This window comes from Neophocaena asiaeorientalis, unplaced genomic scaffold, assembly GCF_003031525.2.
Source record: "Neophocaena asiaeorientalis asiaeorientalis breed wild unplaced genomic scaffold, Neophocaena_asiaeorientalis_V1.1 scaffold828, whole genome shotgun sequence".
NCBI lineage: Eukaryota > Metazoa > Chordata > Mammalia > Artiodactyla > Phocoenidae > Neophocaena > Neophocaena asiaeorientalis.
In genome coordinates, this window is record NW_020175443.1 from 973,459 (window position 1) to 999,460 (window position 26,002).

Consider the following 26,002-nt stretch of genomic DNA (forward strand, 5'->3'; position numbering starts at 1 on the left):
TTAGTAACCTGCATCGGAAGGCGGACTCTCAACCACTGCGCCACCAGGGAAGCCCAGTATATTTTTAAGTGTCTTATAACGAAATGCAGTTGTTGTTTGTTTTGCTGTTGGTCAAGACATTTTGACATTTGAGAATTAAAATACATCTTGCTGACTTCCGCTTGTATTTCATTGTGTTGTTGTCACCAGGTATACTGTATTCCAGTATCTTCACATAATTTTTGAACCGAGAGGTGCTAATCAGACTTTAGTCTGTCAATGTCCATTGCACATTCATACCATAAAGTATCAAAGATGATACTATAAACCCAACAGAGCATTTTTTGTTTTTCCTTATCACCACCTCCCACAGAGGTGATGTACTTATGCTTGTCTGAGCCACATTTATTCTCCTCCTTGTTCTCTTTATATAATAGTACACACTTTTAGGGCAGTTGATTTGTGGATAAAGACATTTCTGTTGTGTATAAGATTTATGGAAGTGAGTAAATTTGCTTGTGAAAATTAAGCTCTGGACACTATAGGTCTTGGCATACATCTGACCAACTGAGCAACTGTCCGTGTTGGAGTACTTGAAGAAGGTGGTGGTTTCCCTCATGCCCTGTTTGGATAGTCTGGATAATTTTTCTTTTATACATGTAACGTCTGGAATTTTCTCTTGTTTTATTTGCATGTTAAAATTTATAATATAATTTTTTCCTTAGTACCTAAGTTTCAGTATTTTATTATACATTGTTATATTGGTAGAATTTGAAAAATCCTATCATTGTTTTAGGGGAAAACTCAGTTCGGGTGATCATTCACATCATGGTGAGGTGTCTACTCTGGTATTTTAGAATCTAGAAATGTACTAGCTCTTTGACCTTGGGCAAATTACTTAATCTTTGGGAGACTTGGAGTACTCTCTCTGAAATAGGGATGAGCAACCTATGAAGATTAAATGGGATAATGTATGAAAAGTACATTGACACATAGTTCAGTAAATACTAGCTCTTAAATATGAAGATAATGGTGTTTATTCATAGTTTGGTTTTGTTTAACAAAATAATAAAATATCCCTTTAGACTAGTTTTACTAAGCCTATATTATCCTATTATAGTGTTAAAACAGAGCTCTGGGGACTTACCTGGTGGTCCAGTGGCTAAGCCTCCGCGCTCCCCATGCAGGGGGCCTGGATTCGATGCCTGGCCAGGGAACTAGATCCCACAAGTAAAAGATCCCGCACGTGGCAATGAAGATCCCTCGTGCTGCAACTAAGACCTGGAGCAGCCAAATAAATAAATACTAAAATAAATATTTTTTTAAAAAAGAGCTCTGTATGCAGTATTTTAACTGTGGTTCTCTTGTGAACTGCGTAATGGATACTTCTGTATTGAAGACCTTTTAAGAGTTTTTTATGTATGTTAATTTATTCTCCAGTAATTCATGAGTTTGGTCAGGGGAGGTAATTAAATTTTTTTGAGAGCTCAGGAACGATAACCAGAGTGTGTGGTGTAACTAGTTATTGATACATATCAGGGCATTAGTGATAAAGCTACCATGTATGTGATTACTAAGTGCCAGGTACACTTCTAATTGCTTCTGTATATTAGATCATTTAATCCTTAATACTCTGATACATTGTTGCCATCAGAAGCTTCGTTAATGAAGAGTGACCTGTTGAAGATTACAGAACTAGTAACTGCCTGAATTAGGTTTTGAGGCAAGGTCAGGCTGACTCTAAATCTGTGCAAGAATGCCTAAAAACTAACACTGTAATGCTAGTGTATGTTTTAAATTCTATTTATTTGTTTATTTATTTATGGTTGTGTTGGGTCTTTGTTGCTGTGTGCAGGCTTTCTCTAGTTGTGGCGAGTGGTGCTACTCTTCGGTGCGGTGTGCGGGCTTCTTGTTGCGGTGGCTTCAGTAGTTGTGGCTCGTGGTCTCTAGAGCACAGGCTCAGTAGTTGTGGTGCATGGGCTTAGTTGCTCGCGGCATGTGGGATCTTCGCGGACCAGGGCTCAAACCTGTGTTGCCTGCAATGGCAGGTGGATTCTTCACCACTGCGCCACCAGGGAAGTCCCTGTTTTTAATTCGTAAACATTAACATTCCCCCTGGAGGCTTTGTTTAAAACAGGAGACACTGAAGAGATATTATACAGTAAAAGTGGAAATCATATTCCTTCACTTTGCCACAGGCTGTTGTAGGGAGTAGAACAAAGGAAGGAAAGCAGGAGATTTAGTATTAAATATGGACTTTTACGAAAGAATTTGCCTTTCCGATTAGGTTTACTGTCTGGTTGATAATCCTTTCTCCCCTGTACCCTTTCCAGGGAGAAGTTTAGAAGCAGTAGACAAAACCACCTGTCCACTCTGAAACTCCTTTGATTGGTTTGCATCTCTTCCTATTCTATAGTCTACAATTACAATTTGGAACAAAATTAGATTTAAGAATAAAAGATTCTTCTATGGTTTTTTTGTTTTTTTTTTTTGCGGTTCGCGGGCCTCTCACTGCTGTGGCCTCTCCCGCCACGGAGCACAGGCTCCAGACGGGACGCGCAGGCGCAGCGGCCATGGCCCACGGGCCCAGCCGCTCCGCGGCATGTGGGATCCTCCCGGACCGGGGCACGAACCCACGTCCGCTGTATCGGCAGGCGGACTCCCAACCACTGTGCCACCAGGGAAGCCCTCTTCTATGGTTTTGTTATAGTACTGACCTTAATACGCTAATAAATTTTCTTTGAAAATCAGATAATTTGGGTATGCTTCGGAACTTTTAGGTAGTTGTAGTCTCGTTAATACACCGATCACATGGACCAAATTCTCTAATCCGGTCAGCTTTTTGCTTCCTTGCTCTTGCATTTGCTCTATTGTGCTGGTGCCCATAACAACACAAGCTTACAGCCCAGTGATGCAGGGCAAGTAGACTTCCTTCCTACCCTGAAGTTTTTTCCTGTACTGGATGCCAGCCCTGAGGATGGTGAGCCTGGGAGTTTAATGGAAAAACCTGATTTCCTGACTTTCTCCCATTACATTAGATTGTCTCAGTGCTGAAGTAAAAAGTGGGTAGAAAGCAGTGCCTGGCTTGAGGATATTTAATAAATGTTCAGCTTTAAAGTGAATGGATTTGTTGCTTTAACATCTCAGAAAATGTCAGTGGCTTGAATGTTATTGGGTTGGCTAAAAAATTGGTTTGGGTTTTTCCATAAGATGTTATGGAAAAACCTGAATGAACTTTTTGGCCAACCCAATACTATTGAATAATTGTAGTGGAACATTATTTAGTGACACCAAGTTTTCAATTTAATAGTCATTTATTTGCCTTGGTAAATTCTCTGTATTTTCCCATATTCTCCAAAACTTGCTTCTCTTCAGTTTTTTGAGTTAATTTCTTTAAATAGAATATAAAATTGTAACATATAAAAAATAACCCCCTTCATCCTTTCCATTTGAGTTTTTAAATGCTTATTTTTTGATATAACTGACTTGGCTAAAAGACATCCTGGATGATTTGATTTTTTGGATTTTAAAGGCTTATGTTTTGCCCCTTTTCCAGAATGCTTTGTCAAGCATCTGCTTCTACAGCTGAAAAAAACTTAAGATACTTCTTGATAAGTATCTTAAGTAAGGATTAAACTTCCTTATTATATAACTTCTTATTCTCTATGTTACCCTTCTAGTCATTTCTGCTAATTTTTCAGCTTCACTGTATTTTCTAACTCATTTGGACTTGGGACTTTTAATACCCTTATCAGCAGGGCTGAATCTTTTTATTTCTGAGGAGAATGCTGATACTTTAAATGGTTATAAAAATTAGATGTTTGAGTGCCTACTGAATGCCAAGATATCCTTTTCTGGAGACTTCTTTCTTAACCACACACTGTTTACCTTTGATCACAGCAGTCTTTAGGCTCAGGAGCTGCTTGCTCTCTTCTTTTTGTGCTTGTTTACCTTTTCTTTCTTAAAACTTTGAAGAAAAAAAAAAACTTTGAAGACCTTTTTTTTTTAATACTAGTTTTTAGAATATAAAGTTTGGTGACTAATAGCACGACATATAATTTTGGGGTCCCAATGAGGTACACATCAAAATGCATTTCATAATATAAAAGGATCTAAAATCATTGAATGATGGGATAAACTTCCCAAAGCCTGTTTTTTTTAGTTATGATGCTTCAGTAGGTACAGACGTTTTGAAATCTGAGGGTCTGATTTGGAACCATATATACACTTCTGGTCATAATGAGAAAAAATGATTTTTATTGATTAGTGAGCTCACAAGTAAATTTTTCTTGGTCACTAGAGTACTGGTGTTTGTAAATTCTTTCTGCTTTTCCCATAGAATCCTAGCACAGGACTGGGTATGTAGTTGGCAGGGTCTCTTTTTCAAAAATTAAGACTTTCAGAATGGCTACAACAGAGCATTAAACCAAGTGTGGAGTCCCATGTGACTGCACAGGTTGCACACCCATGAAGCTGGCCCTGTCCTGGCTAACGTGTTCAGTTCTTCAACAGATGACTTAGAAAAACTGTACATTTCCTAATTTTGAGGCATAATTGTATGTTTTACTATCTTCATTCGAAGAAAACATGTCTGTACTATCAGTAGAATCTAGAATATCTTGAACTGGTTTACATTAGTTTTATTTTCTAATGTAAGATCTGGTTCAGGAGTGTTACAACTCAAATTTTTATTACAGGTTTAAATAAAATAAAAAACACAAAAGACTATGCATCTGAAAGATGGGAAAGGGACTTTATTGGAGCTGAGAGTTTATTCAGACATTGAGATCGTATAGAGAGAGACTTGAAATAGATGGTTCTGAGTTGTGACTTGAAGTCATGTGCTTATCTTACTCTTGAGATAACCTTATAAACCATTTCAGGTATGCTAATTGAGGTTAACTAAAACTACTTTTAGCAAAAGCCATATGGTGCTTTTCCTAATGAGCTAAATCGAGCCTTAAAATCCAAAGATACAGTTTTTTAATGAAATTACTTGAAGGTTTCAAGTTAGACATTATTCTGGGATGATTATGTGTGTGGTGGTATTACTTGGCTATTTTATACAGAAGAATAACAGTTGATGTGGACTTTCAGATGATGCTGTACTATTGATAATAATATTGTATTTTAATAGGTGAAAAATTTGATGGGAGTTGAAACTAGAACCCCCGTTTTCTTCCAAGTAGGAAATTGGAACATTCTCAAAGATCCAACGTTTCTTTTTTTTTTCTTTTATTGTTCCTTGTTGCCAGTAGGCTAGTGAGTGGTTAAACAATTACTTTGACAAAAGGTGCAAGGTAACTGACTGAAGCCATCATATACCACATGCCTTTGATCATGTCATGAACTTTTTTTTTGAATTTTATTTATTTTTTTATACAGCAGGTTCCTATTAGTTATCCATTTTATATATATTAGTGTATATATATCAATCCCAATCTCCCAATTCATCACACCAGCCCCCCTCCCCCCGCCACTTCCCCCCTTGGTGTCCATACGTTCGTTCTCTCTGTCTTTCTATTTCTGCCTTGCAAACAGGTTCATCTGTACCATTTTTCTAGATTCCACATATATGCGTTAATATAGGATATTTGTTTTTCTCTTTCTGATTTACTTCACTATGTATGGCAGTCTCTAGGTCCATCCAGGTCTCTACAAATGACTCAATTTCGTTCGATTTTATGGCTGAGTAATATTCCATTGTATATATGTGCCACATCTTCTTTATCCATTCATCTGTCGATGGACACTTAGGTGGCTTCTATGTCCTGGCTATTGTAAATAGAGCTGCAGTGAACATTGTGGTACATGACTTTTTTTGAATTATGGTTTTCTCAGGGTATATGCCCAGTAGTGGGATTGCTGGGTCATATGGTAGTTCTATTTTTAGTTTTTTAAGGAACCTCCATACTGTCCTGCATAATGGCTGTATCAATTTACATTCCCACTAACAGTGCAAGAGGGTTCCCTTTTCTCCACACCCTCTCCAGCATTTGTTGTTTGTAGATTTTCTGATGATGCCCATTCTAACTGGTGTGAGGTGATACCTCACTGTAGTTTTGATTTGCATTTCTCTAATAATTAGTGATGTTGAGCAGCTTTTCATGTGCTTCTTGGCCATCTGTATGTCTTCTTTGGAGAAATGTCTCTTTAGGTCTTCTGCCCATTGTTTGATTGGGTTGTTTGTTTTTTTAATATTGAGCTGCATGAACTGTTTATATATTTTGGAGATTAATCCTTTGTTGATTCGTTTGCAAATATTTTCTCCCACTCTGAGGGTTGTCTTTTCGTCTTGTTTGTAGTTTCCTTTGCTGTGCAAAAGCTTTTAAGTTTCATTAGGTCCCATTTGTTTATTTTTGTTTTTCTTTCCATTACTCTAAGAGGTGGACCAAAAAAGATCTTGCTGTGATTTATGTCAGAGTGTTCTTCCTATGTTTTGCTCTAAGAGTTTTATAGTGTCCACTCTTAAATTTAGGTCTCTAATCCATTTTGAGTTTATTTTTGTTTATGGTGTTAGGGAGTGTTCTAATTTCATTTTTTTACATGATTTCCCATCACCATTTATTGAAGAGACTATCTTTTCTCCATTGTATATCCTTGCCTCCTTTGTCGTAGATCAGTTGATCAGAGGTGCGTGGGTTTACCTCTGGGCTTTCTGTACTGTTCCATTGATCTATATTTCTGTTTTTGTGCCAGTACCATGTTGTCTTGATTACTGTAGCTTTGTAGTATAGTCTGAAGTTAGGGAGTCTGATTCCTCCAGCTTGGTTTTTTCCCTCAAGACTGCTTTGGTTATTCGGGGTCTTTTGTGTCTCCATACAGATTTTAAGATTTTTTTGTTGTAGTTTTGTAAAAAATGCCATTGGTAATTTGATAGGGATTGCATTGAATCTGTAGATTGCTTTGGGTAGTATAGTCATTTTCACAATATTGATTCTTCCAATCCAAGAACATAGCCCAGGCGCTCCGCGGCACGTGGGATCTTCCCGGACCGGCGCACGAACCTGTGTCCCGTGCATCGGCAGGTGGACTCTCAACCACTGCGCCACCAGGAAAGCCCTGGTTTTGTTTTAAATTAATTTATTTTTGGCTGTTTTGGGTCTTCATTTCTTTGCGAGGGCTTTCTCCAGTTGCAGTGAGCGGGGGCCACTCTTCATCGCGGTGCGCGGGCCTCTCACTGTCGCGGACTCTCCCGTTGCGTAGCACGGGGTCCAGATGCGCAGGCTCAGTAGTTGTGGCTCATGGGCTTATTTGCTCTGCGGCATGTGGGATCTTCCCAGACCAGGGCTGAAAACCGTGTCCCTTGCATTGGCAGGCAGATTCTTAACCACTGTGCCACCAGGGAAGCCCCATCCCATAGGTTTTGATCATTGTGTTTTCATTGTAATTTGTCTCTAGGTAATTTTTGATTTCCTCTTTGATTTCTTCAGTGATCTCTTGGTTATTTAGAAATGTATTGTTTATCTTCAATGTGTTTGTGTTTTTTATGTATTTTTCCCTGTAATTGGTTTCTAATCTCATAGCATTGTGGTCAGAAAAGATGGTTGATATGATTTCAGTTTTCTTAAATTTACCAAGGCTTGATTTGTGACCCAAGATGTGATCTATCCTGGAGAATGTTCCAAGCGCACTTGAGAAGAAAGTGTAATCTGCTGTTTTTGGATGGAATGTCCTATAAATATCAATTAAATCTGTCTGGTCTGTTGTATCATTTAAAGCTTTTATTTCCTTATTTCATTTGTGTCTGGATGATCTGTCCATTGATGTAAGTGAGGTGTTAAAGTCCCCCACTATTATTGTGTTACTGTCGATTTCCTCTTTTATAGCTGTTAGTAGTTGCCTTATGTATTGAGGTGCTCCTATGTTGGGTGCATATATATTTGTAGTTGTTATATCTTCTTCTTGGATTGATCCCTTGTTCATTATGTAGTGCCCTTCCTTGTCTCTTATAACATTATTTTAAAGTCTGTTTTATCTTATATGAGTATTGTTACTCCAGCTTTCTATTCATTTCCATTTGCATAGAATATCTTTTTCCATCCCCTCACTTTCAGTCTGTATGTGTCCCTAGGTCTGAAGTGGGTCTCTTGTAGACAGCATATATATGGGTCTTGTTTTTGTATCCATTCAGCGAGCCTGTGTCTTTTGGTTGGAGCATTTAATCCATTTACATTTAAGGTAATTATTGATATGTATGTTCCTGTTACCATTTTCTTAATTGTTATGGGTTTGTTTTTGTAGGTCCTTTTCTTGTCTTGTGTTTCCCACTTAGAGAAGTTCCTTTAGCATTTGTTGTAGAGCTGGTTTGGTGGTGCTGAATTCTCTTAGCTTTTGCTTGTCTGTAAAGCTTTTGATTTCTCCATTGAATCTGAATGAGATCCTTGCCGGGTAGAGTAATCTTGGTTGTAGGTTCTTCCCTTTTCATCACTTTAAATATATCATGCCATTCCCTTCTGGCTTGTAGAGTTTCTGCTGAGAAATCTGCTGTTAACCTTATGGGAGTTCCCTTGTATGTTACTTGTTGTTTTTCCCTTGTTGCTTTCAATAATTTTTTTTGTCTTTAATTTTTGTCAATTTGATTATTTTGTGTCTCTGCGTGTTTCACCTTGGGTTTATCTTGCTTGGGACTCTCTGTGCTTCCTGAACTTGGGTGGCTATTTCCTTTCCCATGTTAGGGAAGTTGTCGACTATAATCTCTTCAAGTATTTTCCTGCGTCCTCTCTCTCTTTTCTCCTTCTGGGACCCCTATAATGCGAATGTTGTTGCATTTAATGTTGTCCCAGAGGTCTCTTAGGATGTCTTCATTTCTTTTCATTCTTTTATCTTTATTCTGTTCCACGGCAGTGAATTCTACCATTCTGTCTTCCAGGTCACTTACCCGTTTTTCTGCCTCAGTTATCTGCTATTGATTCCTTGTAGTGTATTTTTCATTTCATTTACTGTATTGTTCATCTCTGTTTGTTTGTTCTTTAATTTTTCTAGGTGTTCTTTAGTTCTTCTATGTCTTTGTTAAATATTTCTTGCATCTTCTCAGTCTTTGCCTCCTTTCATTTTCCAGGGTCCTGGATCATCTTCACTATCATTATTCTGAATTCTTTTTCTGGAAGGTTGCCTATCTCTACTTCATTTAGTTGTTTTTCTGGGGTTTTATCTTGTTCTTTCGTCTGGTACATAGCCCTCTGCCGTTTCGTCTTGTCTATCTTTTTGTGAATGTGGTTTTTGTTCCACAGGCTGCAAGGTTGTAGTTCTTCGATCATGTCAAGAACTTGATCTCCTTGGAGACTAGCTTACTTCATGCAAATTTTAGTACCTTAGAAGAACCTTGGACTTTACCCAAAACACTAGTCACCTGTAAATATATGCTTTTTGGTTATAGGGGTGATCAGGAGTTCACATGCGTACCCTCAGAAAGAGAGAGTCTGGTGATATTGGGAGAGTGATGCATATGATCTCATTGTACAACCTTTTCTGAAGACAGTATACTACTTTTGGATGGGGTTTAGAGACTCTGCTTTAGGATACTATTTTAGGATTTTTTTAAGTTAAACTAGAATTTATTTAGTGAAATACACAGATGGAAATGTGCGGTTTGTTTCAGTATGTATTTATAGCTGTGAAGCCACTGCCTCAATCCTGATATAGAACTTATACATCGCATTAGAAAGTTTTCTCTTGCCCCTTTCTGGTTATTTCCCTGTCTCCTTCTGCCCAAACTACTGTTCTTGTTTCTGTCACTACAGATTAGTTTTATCTGTATTTGAATTTCATTTAAATGGAATCGTGTAGTATTCTTTTTTAACTTGCTGCTTTGAGTCAACATAATACTTTTGAGATTCCTCCATGTTGCTGTGAATATCAGTAGTTCATTTATTGCTGAGTAGTATTCCATTGTAGAAAAACACTACAGTTTATCTGATGACCTGTTACTGAACATTATGAGTTCTTTCCAGTTTGGGGCTATTATGAGTACAGTTGCTGTGAATATCTGTGTCCAAGTCTTTTTGTGATCATGTGTTTTCCCTTCTCTTGGGTTAATACCAAGGAGTGAAATTTTTGGGCCATAGGATAGATGTACGTTTAACTTAATAAGCAATTGCCAAACTGTCCTCCAAAGTGGTAATGCCAGTTTACATTTCCGTGAGCCATGTATGAGTTCCAGTTACTCAACATCTTAGCCAGCATTTGTTCTTGTCAGTCTCCTTAGTTACTTACTGGGTGTGAAAGGTTATCTTATTGTGGTGTTTTCACTTGCTTTTTGCTGATGACTGACAATGCACATTTTTTAATGTGTTTATTGGCCATTTATATATCTTTTGTGGGATTTCTATTAAAATCTTTAGCCCATTGAAATTTTTTTTATTGATTTTTTGGAACACTTCTTGTATTGAAGTATGACAAAGTGCATGAGATGTAATTGTACAGTGTAATGAGTGATTATAAAGTGAACACTCATGTCACTACTATCCAAGTTAAGAAATAGAATACCAGCACCCCAAAAGGCTGTCCACGTCTCTGTTCCTTCCAATGCTTATCCTTTCCTTCCTTCTTAGAAATAAGTAACCACTCTCCTGGCCTTTATGGTATTCACTGTATGGCTTTTATTTGTATTGTTACCCACGTGTACATTCGTAAACAATAGTTTTGCCTGTCTTTGAATGGAATCATACTGTATTTTCTATCTTGCTTCTCTTGCACATTCCTATGTGTTGTGTGTTGATCTAGTTCATTTTTATTGCTGGTATATTGTACGGATATGCTACAAACTATCCATTTTATTGTTGCTGGACAAGTGGGTTGTTTCTAGGTTTGGACTACTATGAACAATGCTGCTGTGAATATTCTTAAACATTTCTTTTGGTGCAGTATCTGCATTCTAGGGTTTATTCCTAGGAGCACAGTTTCCAGGCCACAGGGTATGCATATCTTCGACTTGAATGCCATGTTGTTTTCTAAGTGGTTTATCAATTCATATTTCCATTAGTAATGAATGAGAGTTCTTGTTCCATATCCTCATCTACACTTGATATTGTCAGTGTTTTCAGTTTTCAAAACCTGGGAGGTGGTTAATAGTATCTTGTGGTTCTAATTTTAATTTCCCTGATGATTGTTTTTGAGCATCTTTGCCTATGATTATTGGCAATTTGGATTTCCTCTGCAGTTGCTTATTCAAGTCTTTCATCCATTTTTCTAGTGGATTATTTGTCTTATTTTAAAAAAATACTAATTTGTAGTTCTTTGTATATTCTGGATACCTTGTTGGTTAAGTTTGGGCAAATACTTTTGTCCATTTATTTGCCTTTGTTTTCACTGTCTTTATGATCTAATAGAAATTCTTAACTTTAGTGTAGTCAAATTTACTTTTTTTACTTTATGGTTACTTTTTTTTTTTTTTTTTTTTTTTTTTTTTTTTTACCCATTGCGGAGCACAGGCTCCGAACACGCAGGCTCAGTGGCCATGGCTCACAGGCCTAGCTGCTCCGCGGCATGTGGGATCTTCCCAGACCGGGGCACGAACCCGTGTCCCCTGCATTGGCAGGCGGACTCTCAACCACTGCGCCACCAGGGAAACCCTATGGTTACTTTTTGTCTTATTTTAAAAGTCTTTCCATACCTAGAGATCATGAAAATATTTTCTTAAACATTTTTTGAAAGCTTTATACTTTTGCCTTTCACAGTTATGTCAGTAACTCACTTGATGTTGCTTATAGTGTATGAAATAGGGGCCAGTTTCATTTTTTTCCATGTGGATATCAGTTGTCCCAGCATACTTTATTGAAAGGCCAGTCCTTCCCCTACTGTTCCATATTATCTCTTTTCATAAATCAGGTGTCCATTATATGTAGATATGTTTCTTGGCTGCCTGTTCTGTTCCATTGGTCTCTCCCTGCGACAGTGCCACACCATCTTTAGCTAGTATGGTCTAATCTTCATATCTGTCTTACTGAATCTTCACATCTTGATTCCTCTCTCCCTTTGAAGGGCATTTTAGCTATTCTTGAACTTTCATGATTTCAGAATCATTTTATCATCTCCTTCATAAGAAAAGAAAAGAAAAACACCTGCTAATATTTTGATTGGGATTGTATTGTATTATCAGTTCAAATTGAGAGAACTGATAATTTACAGACTTTGTAATTTATTGTGGTGGTCTTTACTGTCTTTCAGTACCTCCTCATAATCTATCTTCATTGAATTTAGTCCTGGGTGCTTGATAGTTTTTGATGCTGTTATACATACATTCTCTTTTCTCTAAATTTTTTTCTAACTTACAGTCTTGCTAAATCTTTGTAATCCTTTGTTTTTATATATTTCTACGTCATGTTATTAGGTTTATATAATACAGCAGCATTGTTTTCCTAATTTGAACATTTTATCATTATGAAAGGTTCTATTTCTAGTAATGCTTCTTGCCTTAAAGTCCTTTTTTTGTATAAGTATAGCCAAACCAGTTTTTCCTTTGTTAATACTTGCTTGACATGTTTCTTCATAATCTGTTTTCCAATTTTTTTGTTTCCTTAAATTTTCAGTTGTGTGTTTCTAACAGTATTTAGTTGGATATTTTTTTTTGGCTGAGCCGAGTGGCTTGAGGGATCTTAGTTCCCCAACCAGGGATTGATCCCAGGCCACCACAGCGAAAGTGCTGAGTCCTAACCACTGGACCACCAGGGAATTCTCTTGTAGTTGGATTTTTTAATTTGGGGGCTGCTGGGACAGTACAGCTCAGTCTGTCTTCAGTTTTAGCAAGTTATTCTGGGGAAACAAGATGGTAGATTGTTTTCTTTAGGTGGTGGTAGTAAAGTGACGTTCATTGAGGAGCAAGTTCATTGTTAGGATTTTTGGCTAGTGTGACAAAGGCAGAATACTCCATTAGTAGTAGAACTGTTGAATGTTAGTCAGCTGATTATTTTTCTTTCTGATAAAACTTTATTTGCAGTAGGTCTATATAAGTGCTTTATCACAGAACATAAAAATTAGCTGTAATTGCTGTTTGGTTTTTTTTTGTAATTGCCATTTTTAATTGGTATAGTTCTGATTTAAGCTTCTCTCACTTTTGAAATATTTACTTTTATCTCAGTTACAATGAATGAAGTGTAAATTGTCCTCATTGCTGAAATCACTGCTGTCTTTGATTTATATTAAAAGCAGATCTCACCATAAAGTAAATATAAGCTCTACATTAATTTATTTCTGGAAATGAATTAATTATTATTTAAGAAAATATTTGACTTTTAATATTCATAAACTGAATGTTTTACTTATTCTTTAAAGCTGTAATTTGAGTATAATAGTTTGATTACCTAGAAATTTTTAAATTTCTAATGTTAGTGTGAAAGAAAAAACATGGTATGGTTTACATTATCATGTGGAAAATTAATTCAAATGAGTATTTTTGTCAAGAAATCTATAAAACTTTAAAACTAAATTTTAGCATGCAGTGTCTAATAGTATCCTTTGTTCAGTTGATACAAGAAACAGTAAACAGAATGATTTATATTTGAGTTAAAGTAATGCCCTAACTATGTAAAAAAAGAAAACTCTGATATACGTTATTCAATTATGATTTTACTAAGGAAATAAGGCTGAATGTTTGAATCACATGATTTTGTTATCAGGACTCTGGGTTGCTGGTGATAGAAACTGAATTAGAGCTTAAATAAACAACAAGAGAAGGGGTGGCTTTATTGGCAGAACACTGGAGTGGCTCACATAATTGAAGAACTGTGGCAGGCAGCTTGGGGATTTTGAGGACTGGAAGTGGGGGTAGAGTGTCTCAAGTATTCTAGCTTTGCATCTCTCTGGGCATTGGTGTGGGATCCTCTCAGGTTTCTCCTGGTTCATAGCCGCACAGTCCAGAGTCTCTTCTAAGTGTCTCAGTAATATTTTCCATGGTGCTCAGAGGCCAAAAAAATAACAGTTCCATTTATAAAGTGGTTAGGGCCAAACATCCTAAGTATTTATTTCCTAACAATTTAATTATTTGAAAAGTTGATACATGCAATTTGAAAGAGAACATTTTAATTTCCATATATATGCATGTTAGATACTGCACAGATTCTCAAGCCTTAGATCAGACATTACACCTCTATTTCCTGTTCCACACTGATTGTTACATGGTGCTTGCTTTTTATCATAGCAGCTGCTAAAACTCCTGCTGCTTAAAGAAATGTCACTGAAAGGAATGTTTTGTGAGTTAATGTTGAAATTATAAATGACTTCAGATAGTCGTTTGTGTTGTCCACTAGATGTCAGTTATTGCCATTTCCCTTAAAAACTAAAAACAGTCCTGTAGGGACCCTGTGAACTTGCTGTGGTAGGCCCAGGGTGACTTGGTACACAGTGAGGGGACTGAGTCTAGTAGAAGAGAAGGATTCTCATTGGTTCCCCCTTGGTTCATGTGGTTCAGGGAATAGGCTATGACTTGGTTAACCTGGGTTATTCACCCAACTCCTATGCTTAGAAGGGCATAATATTCCATTGTATGGGTATATCAGTTTACCTATTTCCAGTTGTTTAAAAATTGTAAACAGGGTGTAAATTCACATCTTGTATATCTGTGACTATTTCTATAGCATATAGATTCTATTAAGTCTCAGCTAATACTTAAACTTGAAAAAAGTTTTATGGATTTGAAAACATGATTATTTGTGCTTTAAAATTATCTGGGTAATTGAGGATCAGAGACCTAAGAGCTAAAACTATAACACTCTTAGAAGAAAATGTAGGGGAAAAATTTCATGACGTTGCATTTGGCACTGATTTCTTGGATATGACATCAAAAACACAGGCAATAGAAGAAAGAAATAGAATACACCATCAAGAGAGTGAAAGGCAGCCCAAAGAATGACGGAAAATATTTGCAAGTCATGTCTGATAAAGGATTAATATCTAGAATATATAAAGAACCACAATGCAACACCAAAAAAACAACCCAACTAAAAATGGGCAAAGGACTTGAATAGACATTTCTTCAAATAAGTTATACGGATGGCCAGTAAGCACGTGAAAAGAGGATTAGTATCACTGATCATTAGGGGACTGCAAGTCAAAACCACGGGATACCACTTCACACCCATTAGGATGGCTATTGTCAAAAAGTGGAACAGTGTTGATGAGGATATGGAGAAATTAGAATCCTGGTGTATTGCTGATAGGAATGTAAAATGGTACAGCTGCTGTGGAAAACAATGTGGTGGTTCCTTAAAAAATTAAACATAGAATTACCATGTGATTCAACAATTCCATTCCTTGGGTATCTAGCCAAAAGAAGTGAAATCAGGGACTCTTAACAGATTTGTACATCAGTGTTCGTAGCAGCACTATTCACAGTAGCCAAAAGGTAGCAACAACCTAAATGTACATCAGTGGATGAATGTATAAACAAAATGTGGTACATACAGTCATCCCTCGGTATCCATGGGGGATTGGTTCCAGGACCCTGTGGTGAATACAAAAATCCAAGGATGCTGAAATCCCTTGTATAAAATGGCATAGTATTTGGCATAGTATTTGCATATAACATACACACATCCTCCGGTATGGTTTAAATTGCTTCTCGATTACTTGTAACACCTAATATATATAATGTAAATGCTATGTAAATACAATGTAAATGCTGTATAGTTTCTGGCAGGCGCAAATTTTTTTGCTTTATGGAACTTCCTGGATTTTTTTCCACCTAAATTTTATTTATTTATTTTGTTATTTTTTAATTTTTGCGGTACGTGGGCCTCTCACTATTGCGGCCTCTCCCGTTGCGGAGCACAGGCTCCGGACGCGCAGACTCAGGGGCCATGGCTCACGGGCCCAGCTGCTCCGCGGCATGTGGGATCTTCCCAGACCGGGGCACGAACCCGCGTCCCCTGCATCGGCAGGCAGACTCTCAACCACTGTGCCACCAGGGAAGCCCCACCTGAATATTTTTGATCTGCAGTTTGTTGAATATGCTGAGGGGAACTTGAGGATATGTAGGATCTACTGTACATACAATGAAGTATGTTTGGCCTTAAAAAGGAAGTTTGGGATGATGAAAAAGTTCTGGAAATGGGTAGTGGTGGTGATTGCACAACAGTATGATATACTTAAGGCCATTGGATTGTACACTTAAAATGGTTAAAATTGTAAATATTATATATTTTGTTCCACAGTAAAAATAACCCTGAAAAAACTACCTTAAATTTGTACTTTGTTATATTTCAACTATACCTTAATAAAGCTAAACAAAATCTTGGAATAATCTAGAAAATTTGTGAAGACTTTAAAGATGAAACAATAAACTGCATAGTTTTGAAAGACAATTTGTTCTACAAAGTAATATTCTTATGGAGGCAGGTCTGTGGAACAGAGGCAAGCAACTGATATTTTTAACTTTTAAAAAAATTTTTATTAATTTATTTTCGGCTGCGTTGGGTCTTCATTGCTCCGCGCGTGGGCTTTCTCTAGTTGCAGCGATTGGGGCTACTCTTTGTTGAGGTGCACGGGCTTCTCATTGTGGTGGCTTTTCTTTGTTGTGGAGCATGGGCTCTAGGCGTGCGGGCTTCAGTACCTGTGGCTCACAGGCTCAGTAGTTGTGGTGCACAGGCTTAGTTGCTCCGTGGCATGTGGGATCTTCCCAGACCAGGGCTCAAACCCGTGTCCCCTGCATTGGCAGGGGGATTCTTAACCACTGCACCACCAGGGAAGTGCCAATATATTTTAACTTTAGGAAAACTTTTAATTATCCCTGGTGGCACCTTCATCCATATGGGATGAAAGTATGTCTTATTGCTAAATGGTGCAAAACAGATTTGGAGGGTCATATTTATTGTTACTGGTGGTTTGCTGTCAGAAGAGAGAACAAATTTTTTTTTTTATAACGGGGTTCGGATTGGGCTGTTTACTTACCATATAGGGTTCTTACTAGTGATAGAGATCAAATGGAGAGTATGCTTATTAAGTTCACAGATGACTTGTAAGCTCCTTGGAGGATAGAATTAGAGTTCAGAATTATCTTGACAAGTGAGAAGATGTTGTAAAGATTTTAAGGAACATGTGTCAAATAGTGTACTTTAGACAGTGGATAATAAAACACTGATGAAAATCTCTAGATTTGTGGGAGAATGAAATTGAATAAAACCTATACTGTTCTCTGAAAAATATAGTTGAACATGTAGTAAGTATGTAAGAAATAAACATGCTCAATATTACAGGGGTTCCTTACTTGGATACTCTTTATGAGCAGTAAAGTTAGCATCAAGTTTTACTGTATTAGCGAACTTATTTAATGGAGAGGCAGTGTGGTATAGATACTTATAATGTAAACTGTGGAGCCAGAATGCCTAGGTTTGAATTCTGGCTTCTCCACTTAGCTGGTATAAGTTTAGGAAAGTTACTTATTTGTATATCCATTTTCAACTGTAAATGGTAACAATAATGGTTACTACTTTATAAAATTATTGTGGGGTTAATTGAGTTAGTATACATAATACTTTTAAAACAGTACCTGACAGAGGGAAATGCTCAATAAAAGTTAACTGCTAATAAAACAAGCTTGACAGCTGGCCACAGTTGACTCATTAATAGGAGATTATACTTGTTTCGTTTGACTGTTTTCTCTCCCTGTTCTTGCTGTTACTCAAAAAATTATTAAAAATAATTTGGACTTGTTCTTCCTATGCAGCATGCCAAAGAGTATTTCCATATTTTTTGAAGCTGTAGAGTCAACTATTCATGTGGATGCAGTACTATTCAGGTTCTTTGCCAATTATCAAAAAGCATTAAATGTATATGACTGAAAAATTATCTTGGCTTCAAATTGGAAGAAACTGCTTTATTTCACCTTTGTTAATTCAAGAAAGGTTGAGAAAAGGAAAGAGGAGGAGTCCAGTTTTGGGGGTAGAAGCAAAATTATTACACAAAGAATGGGACATAAAAAGGATGCTTTAGAAGTGGCTTGATCAAGAATTCCTACTTTTATATGATGGCCTCAAAGAGATCAAAGAGGATTAAGACCACCTCTTTCTTGCTGTCACTTTTGTATTCCATATCTTTGTTTTGAAGCAGTATTTCTAGCTTGACAAAAATGACCCTCATTTTACACAAAAGCAGCATTCTGTTAATAGAATGCTGTATTAACTATAATATCAGTTATTACAGTTATCAAGTTCCTGTTTGCTTCAAGAAGTTTTTACATGTTAGTGAAACTATAGTTACAGTTTTCTGGTCACATATTATCTATTTTTAGTGTAATACTGGAACGTGAAAGTAGAAAGCACTCCAGTTTTCCCATGATTGTAATGAGAATTATCACCTATAACCTCTCTTCCAGTTATCTTTAATTGCTTATGAGAAAAACTTTTATGATATCTCAAAACTCTTAAGCTTGGGTACATATCTGAAGAAAATGAAAACATTAATTCGAAAAGATATATGCACCCCAGTGTTCATAACAGCATTATTTGCCGTAACCAGGATATGGAAGCAACCTAAGCACCCATCAATAGATGAATAGATAAGGATGATGTGTATATACACAATGGAATACTACTCAGCCATATAAAAGAATGAAATCTTGCCATTTGCAGCAACATGGATAGACTTGGAGGGTATTGTGCTTAGTGAAATGTCAGACAAATACTGTATGATGTCATTTATATGTGGAATCTAAAAAATAAAACATACTAGTGAATATAACAAAAAAGAAACAGACTCACAGATACAGAGAACAAACTAGTGGTTACCAGTGGGGAGAGGGGCAAGTTAGGGGTAGGGGACAAAGAGGGAGAAACTACTAAGCATGTAATAAATAAAGATACAAGGATATATTGTACAAGACAGGGAATATAGCCAATATTTTATAATTATAAATGGAGTATAACCTTTAAAAGTTGTGAATCACTATGTTGTACGTCTGAAACTTATATTATAAATTATACCTCAAAAAAACCTCTTAAGGAGAGAAATTTCATTGATCAAAACATTTTGAGTACCTCTTGAGGGAACTTGCCTCTGTGTGTTTGAGAGAGAGCGAGAGGAAAAAGAGGGGGAAGGAGGAGGGTGAGAGAGTTAGGGGAGGGAGAGAAGTAGACCTAAGTAAAAGAGAATAAATGTTAAATCATATGTACTTGCAAAAATGCAGTGAAAGTGTAGTGGTTTGGAATACTGGAGGAGCTCTAGGGATCTGGTTGGTGGAGAAAGGGCCAGTCTGGGTATAGGAAATAACATAAGCAATGGCAAGGCATTTGGAATGGACACAGAATGTCCTAGAGGGAAGAATAAGATTTTCATGTGGGGGAGACCTTGTCATTAAGAGGGAAGGTCCGGGCTTCCCTGGTGGCGCAGTGGTTGAGAGTCTGCCTGCCGATGCAGGGGACACTGGTTCGTGCCCCGGTCCGGGAAGATCCCACATGCCCCGGATTTTGGGGAGGTCTTGTTGAGAGGTCTGTTTAGATCTTGACAAGTACTATGATAGTATCCTGAGAATTGAGAATGTGTAGAGAATAATGATTAACATTGCTTGGCTCAGTCAGTTAAGTGATTTCTTCTTGGTTAGCCTCAAATGCCTACGACTAAAATTTTTGCTTCAGCAAAATCACATTACTTTTTTAAATTTTGGACTTTGAAAGTTTTTAATGAATAATGGAAACTTATACATCTTTCAATCCCAAGGGTTTATTCTGTATGAAGAAAGGCAGGTAGAAATGTTGGATTTATGGTAAGAGCTAGAATATAGAGGTTTTAAATGGGAATGGGTGTGCTTGAAACATTTATTCAGTGGGTAGGTGATAGGAGGCTCTGGTTAATTTCTTGTATTGACCTAAATTATGCTTGTTTTTTAAATCTAGAAAACAGTTATTGAGCATGTTTCTTGTCCTCATCAGAATTAGTATTCATTGAACATTGATTAGAAAGCTATTAATGTTATCTCCATTTTACAGATGAGAAGACTGTATCACTTTGGGAATTTCACTCAGTTTGGAGCCAAAATTCACATCCAGAACAGTCTGATTGCAGAACCTGTGCTCTTACCTAGTAAGCTATATCGTAATGCCTCTTGTCAAGCGGTAGTGGTAAGGCCCTTGGGTTCAGATGTTGAGTGTTGAGTGGGAAAATGACCTATATAGATAATCATGGTCTAGACAGTTAGAAATGTAAATAATTATAATGACATGTAGTAAGTGTTATAAAATAGAGCTGTATTGAAACTGCACAGTGAACTCTGAAGGGAAAGTTTTCACAGTGAAATTAATGTTTTCAAGCCAAGTATTGAAGGATATGTTGGATTTATCCAAATGGATTAGGCGGTATGAGTAAATCAGGCAGAGGTAGTAGCAGTGACAAAAGCTCATGCATGAAAAATTTTAAAGAAGCCTCAAGTCGTTCATTCTGGACATATACGCCATAGGGCATATCTTTTTTGAGCAGGGCCGTTTTATGGAAATGTCTGTTGACAGGATTGATATGCCAGGTTCAAAGAGGAATTGACCAGAATCAGTTCTAAGTTCAGTTGTAACTGGTTATTTTGTTTCATAGGTAATAAGGTCTAAATAAATTGAATTCAGCAAATGTTTGAGAACCGGTTTGCTAGACCAGTGGTGGTGGCCCTGGTGGCATGGAATGGAAAGATGGAAATTGAGCATTTCAAAGAAAGCAGTGGGAGATGGTGTCAGATTTTGTTATTGGAAAGAGTGTCAGATGGTTTCCAGTCTTGAAGACATAGGCTGACCAAGATTCCCAATGGAATATTAAGAAAGAAGATATGGTGGGGGAAGGGAAGGGAGGCCAGTTATGGCTTCTATTTGGAATATGTAGAGTTGGAGGTGCTTCGTTGACAGTCCAGAGGAGATCTGCTATTCTGCTCCTGTGCCAGCAATAGCAGTCAGGATTGGGGAAGCTGTGGGAGCTCTCACGTAGTAGTAGCAGAAACCTTGAGAGAGGCTATCATTTCTGTGGGGGAGGACTGGATGTTGTTGTTTATGGCCCTGCTCAGGCCTGCTTTGAATGGTTTCAGACTTTTAATGGATTGGAAAAATAGGTCTTATTAAGCAAAATGAGAGAATAAAGCAGCCCGAGGAAAGACAGGTAGCAGTTTGTCTTATGAAGGATTTGTATTATCATATAGTGCAGTATAACCCAAACCTCTCATTAATATATTACCTACACGATTTTTTGCAGTATCTGTATACCAAATGATAATGCATCTTAAAATCAAGTTTTTTTCTTTCTTGGTGATGTGTAAATTTAATGGTGTGCCTTGACTTTGGTGGCATCTCAGAGTCAATAGAATGCAGAATGTTTTTTCCAGTGCTCATTAGCATAAGTATATAGTTTTGTTTTTTAAAGGCCTTTGTGTTACATTTAAATCCTCTCAAATATCACCAATGGTATGTATACCATACCATGGAAACAATTGAAAAAATACCTATATGTTGTAGAATATAGGTTTTAGGTTAGATGTTGAAGAGTAAATCAGTAGAAAATGTAAACTCTTCCCAAGGTTTTTATATTTCTTTGCATTTTAGCATATGTGTGTCCTGACTAAAAACAGAATACAGAATGTGTTTGTCCATTCATAGGCCTGATGTTTACCAGAGAGCTTGGGTAAATGCATTATTCCTTACACCTCTTTTAGACTTCAGTTTCTTTGACAAACTATTTTCATGTTGGAAAATGCAAGAAACATGAGTGGCTCAGATTGACCTTGAAAGTGTGGTATTATTCTTAGTAGTTATGTTCACATGCTTATTGGAAACTTGAGAATTCCGGTCACTTGTCTGTGTGGATTTTTTTTTTTTTTTTTTGGGCCGCACCGCGCCACATGCATGATCTTAGTTCCCGACCAGGGATCAAACTCCTGTTCCCTGCGGTGGAAGCTTGGAGTCCTAACCACTGGACCACCAGGGAAGTCCTAGTACTTAAGTTTTTTGATGTATAAACAATATATTTAGAATACTCAATATGTTTAGAATAGGTTGATATTAGGCTGTATGTTTGAGCAGTTTTTCATCTTGTTTTAGAGAATATTTTACCTATATTTTATTTTTATTTATGTATTTTTTAAATAAATAAATTTATTTATTTGGCTGTGTTGGGTCTTTGTTGCTGCATGTGGGCTTTTCTCTACTTGCGGAGAGCAGGGGCGGCTACTCTTCGTTGCGGTGCGCGGGCTTCTAATTGCGGTGGCTTCTCTTGTTAAGGAGCACGGGCTCTAGAGCGCAGGCTCAGTAGTTGTGGCGCACGGGCTTAGTTGCTCTGCGGAAGGTGGGATCTTCCCAGACCAGGGCTCGAACCCGTGTCCCCTGCATTGGTAGGCAGATTCTTAACCACTGCGCCACCAGGGAAGTCCCTTACCTATATTTTAATGTGCTTACTATGAATATAAGTAATTTAGCCAGCATGTTTTTAAAAAAAGCTCCCGCCCCCTTCCTTTTCTGATTAATGGATTAAGCAAATTGATAGCTTAAGAATTTTTAAAATTCAAGGTTTGTTTTTTGTCTTCAGTTTGAACCTATGACTTGTCTTGAGGTTTTCAGAATGGTTAATTTAAGTGCAGTTATTTAAGGACAAAGGAGAACCCTCTTTACTTAATAAGACTTTATTTCTTATTACCTTAGGACTTTTGCCCTCCTTTTCTTAAGTAAAGCATGTTCGTGAATTCTACTTTTTGACTTTAGCTGAAAATTTTTTCTTCCTGTGTATATATATATTTTTTTTTGCGGTACGTGGGCCTCTCACTGTTGTGGCCTCTCCCATTGCGGAGCACAGGCTCCCGCCGCGCAGGCTTAGTGGCCATGGCTCACGGGCCCAGCCGCTCCACGGCATGTGGGATCTTCTCGGACCGGGGCACGAACCCGTGTACCCTGCATCGGCAGGCGGGGTCTCAACCACTGCGCCACCAGGGAAGCCCCCCTGTGTATATTTTGATGGCAGTTACATGTTTCCCTCTGTTTACATGAGATAAATATTACTAGTTTAAAAGGGTGGGTCTCTTTCTGGGGATCTGTTGACTTGTATTGGTCTTAAAAGGATTCTTAAGAAGATGGTGTTCTGGTCAAGACGATTTCTGGTCTTTTGGCTATTTAATAATTGAGAATTGAGGAGGTTATTGGGTTTTTATTGGCTTGTTTTTCAAAAATATGAGTAGCCCCCTACCTAATTGCCAGAATACAAATTTTAACTAGGCCAGCAGGAAGAAGAGTGGATTCTTTTTGTTGCACATATAGCCTCTACTATTGGAATTTTGTTTCTCTTTTCTGAATATACCTATTGGCTAGTTGGAGTTGGACAGTTTATAATTGAGATGACAGCAGTTAAAAATGTAAATCCATTTCTTCTCTTCATTGTTAAGTTTTATGCTTAAAGGATGGATTTGCATTTTCCTTCAGCTTTCTGGTCCTTGTCCATTTTGATGCCAGTTACTCTGCATAAAACTAAGTGGAGTGAACCAGAATTTTTCTGAAGAATCTGTTTACAGATGGGTAGAGAAACATTAACATTCCTATATATTATTAAAAAACTGATAAGCAGTATGCAGATTAGCTAGGTTTGGAATACTGATAGCTATTTTTTGAGTGTAGTTTAATTCCAGATTTTTCCTAGAATTGGTGTTGAATATCCCAAGTACCTAGGCATAATAGGAAAACCATGTCATTTATACATGGGCATACTTTTGACTTCCTGTGGTAAGTAGACCTTCAAACTAAGTTGCTTGTCTTTCTAGAAAACAAACCTCTCTTCCAGCAGTGAGGGCGGAGGGTTGGTATAAAAAGGGTGGGGTTTAGAGAGTCTGTTTTTGCCACTCTAGGGCAGGATGCAGAAGCAAAGCATATTAGAATAAACGCTGTAAATTTGCAGATTTCAAAATGACATTGGTGTTATTGAATTTTACATAATTTTTTAGTTGTCTTTAACAAAAATAAGTTTTTGGTCTTTGCTACCTCACTGATTTCTTTTTCTGGGTACATAAGAAATAGGAGCTCATAATTTAAGCCTTATTAAAAAATGTTTTGAGAACCTATTGTAAAACTGCTCATCTTCATAGGGATTGGTCATTTAAGTGTTTTGTCCAAGAAAATGCAGTTATAATTTTATTCTTCGAACAGTAGGAGGCATGGACAGAGTCTGCAGTCTCATGTTGAGATAATCATGATTTTTTAAGAGGGGCAGAAGTCATTACAGGATTATAATTAGGAAAATTTAAGTTTCCATGAAGAGGTATATACTTCCTGATTAGGAATCTTTCTTTTTTAAAAAATAGAACATTTGACCTATGCATTGCCCTTGAGAACTTTGATTTGGGACAGTGCAGGGGAGAAAGGAGGGGGAAACAAAATTACTTCTTTCCTCTTCATCAGAGGTTAACTGAGAGCAAGTGGCAGGACATTAATGAGCATGCAAAAATTTGCCTTCTCTTAATTTCCCAACAGTAGACCTCGGAATTAGTCAAAGAAACAGAAGTCAGGAAACATTTTTCCAACACTGGGGCTAGTCTTTCTGATCTTTCCATAGCAGTTATAAATATTGAACTACCTCTGGCACTTAGATGAAATGATCCTGCTTGGCTTTTAATTTAATTAATTTCTAGTGCTTTGAATGCCTGGATTTTCTATCTCGATAACTGAGACTTAAGTATTTGGTTTCTGTTAAGAGTTTTTTTCCTTAGGAGATAGGGAACATTTCTTCATTTACCATGGTGAATCTAAATGCTGTCTTATAAAATTAGATTTAAAATCCTTAATTTCAGTAGTAAAATGATACCTGCCTTGTGACTTTTCATGGAGGATATAGAGTCAGAAAATAATGTTACAAATTACAGAAATTCCTTATAATCCCATTAATGATTTAATATATCTGAGTTAGTAGTATGAAGTGAATGTTTTCTTTTTTAAAAAATAGTATTTATTTATTTATTTGGTTGCATCGGGTCTTAGTTGTGGCTTGCTGGCTCCTTAGTTGCAGCACATGGGCTCCTTAGTTGTGGCAGGCGGGCTCCTTAGTTGGGGCATGTGAACTCTTTGTTGTGGCATGCATGTGGGATCTAGTTCCCTGACCAGGGATTGAACCCAGGCCCCTGGCTTTGGGAGCACGGAGTCTTATCCACTGCGCCAGCAGGGAAGTCCCGTGAATAAATTTCTTTATAGAAGTGATTATAAAGAGCAAGTCAAAACATTTAAAAAAAAACCTTTTTTGAAATTATTTTTACCCTTTTTAGCAGATTGTATTATATCTTCGGTTTTAATCTTTTCTGGTCACCACCAGAAAATGTCTTCACTAAGACATCATGTATGATATTTGCTCCCTCGCCCCCCTTTTGTATAAGGATTAAGTTTAAAAGGGAAACACTTGTAAAATAAGTGATTTTAAAAGGTACAAATCAAATTCGATAAAGTTCGTTTGATCACAGCTGATCTTTTGTGAGAACATGGTCATGGGCTTCCTTTTGCCCACTTGAGATGTGAAAAGCAAAAAGATGCATCTGAAGTACAGTCAGATCTTAATGTCTAAAAATTCTAGAGCACAGTTTCTTTGCTTTTGACTTCTCACATTTTTGGGTCCCATTTGGAAAGCAGCTGTCAGTATTTCAGCCACTTAAATGAAGACAAATGATCTTAAGTATTGATCGCTAACCAGCTGTTTGAAATTCTGTCTATTGCAGATACTCCTTTGAGGAATGTATTCAGAACTTCTCCCACATTAAAACAAAACAAACCAAAAAAAACTCCTCATAGAATGAACTACACTCTGTACCACTAATGTAGTCACAGAATTATTCAAGATTGATCTTTGGTCATTATCTATTGAAACAGAATTTTACTTGTTAGAGTGAACATTATCATCAGTGTTGCTGGTTCAAGAGACTTACTGCTAGTAAAAGACTCTTTGATACAGAAATTTGATTATAACATGGAGTTCATCTGACCGTTTCTGACAACCTACTGGATTTTTGTTTTTCAAGAAGATGGTTGTTTTTTGCTTAGGAAATGGTAATATTTCAGCTGCTTATCGGTGTCCTACAGCTGGCAGAGGAATGCAGTACTCTGACCAT

General features: G+C 37.2%; 1 protein-coding gene across 4 annotated transcripts in view; it reads left to right on the plus strand.

Annotated features, from left to right (window-relative positions):
* Positions 1 to 26,002, plus strand: part of MTMR3 (myotubularin related protein 3) — a 137,822-nt gene that overhangs the window by 43,191 nt on the left and 68,629 nt on the right. Inside the window, exon 1 of one of the 4 annotated variants that reach the window (XM_024767905.1) lies at positions 19,903 to 19,989. The exons of the other annotated variants lie outside the window; for them this stretch is intronic. The gene's annotated coding sequence lies outside the window, so the exon portion shown is untranslated. Of the gene's footprint in view, positions 1 to 19,902; positions 19,990 to 26,002 lie in introns of those variants that run through there. 4 annotated transcript variants of the gene reach the window in all.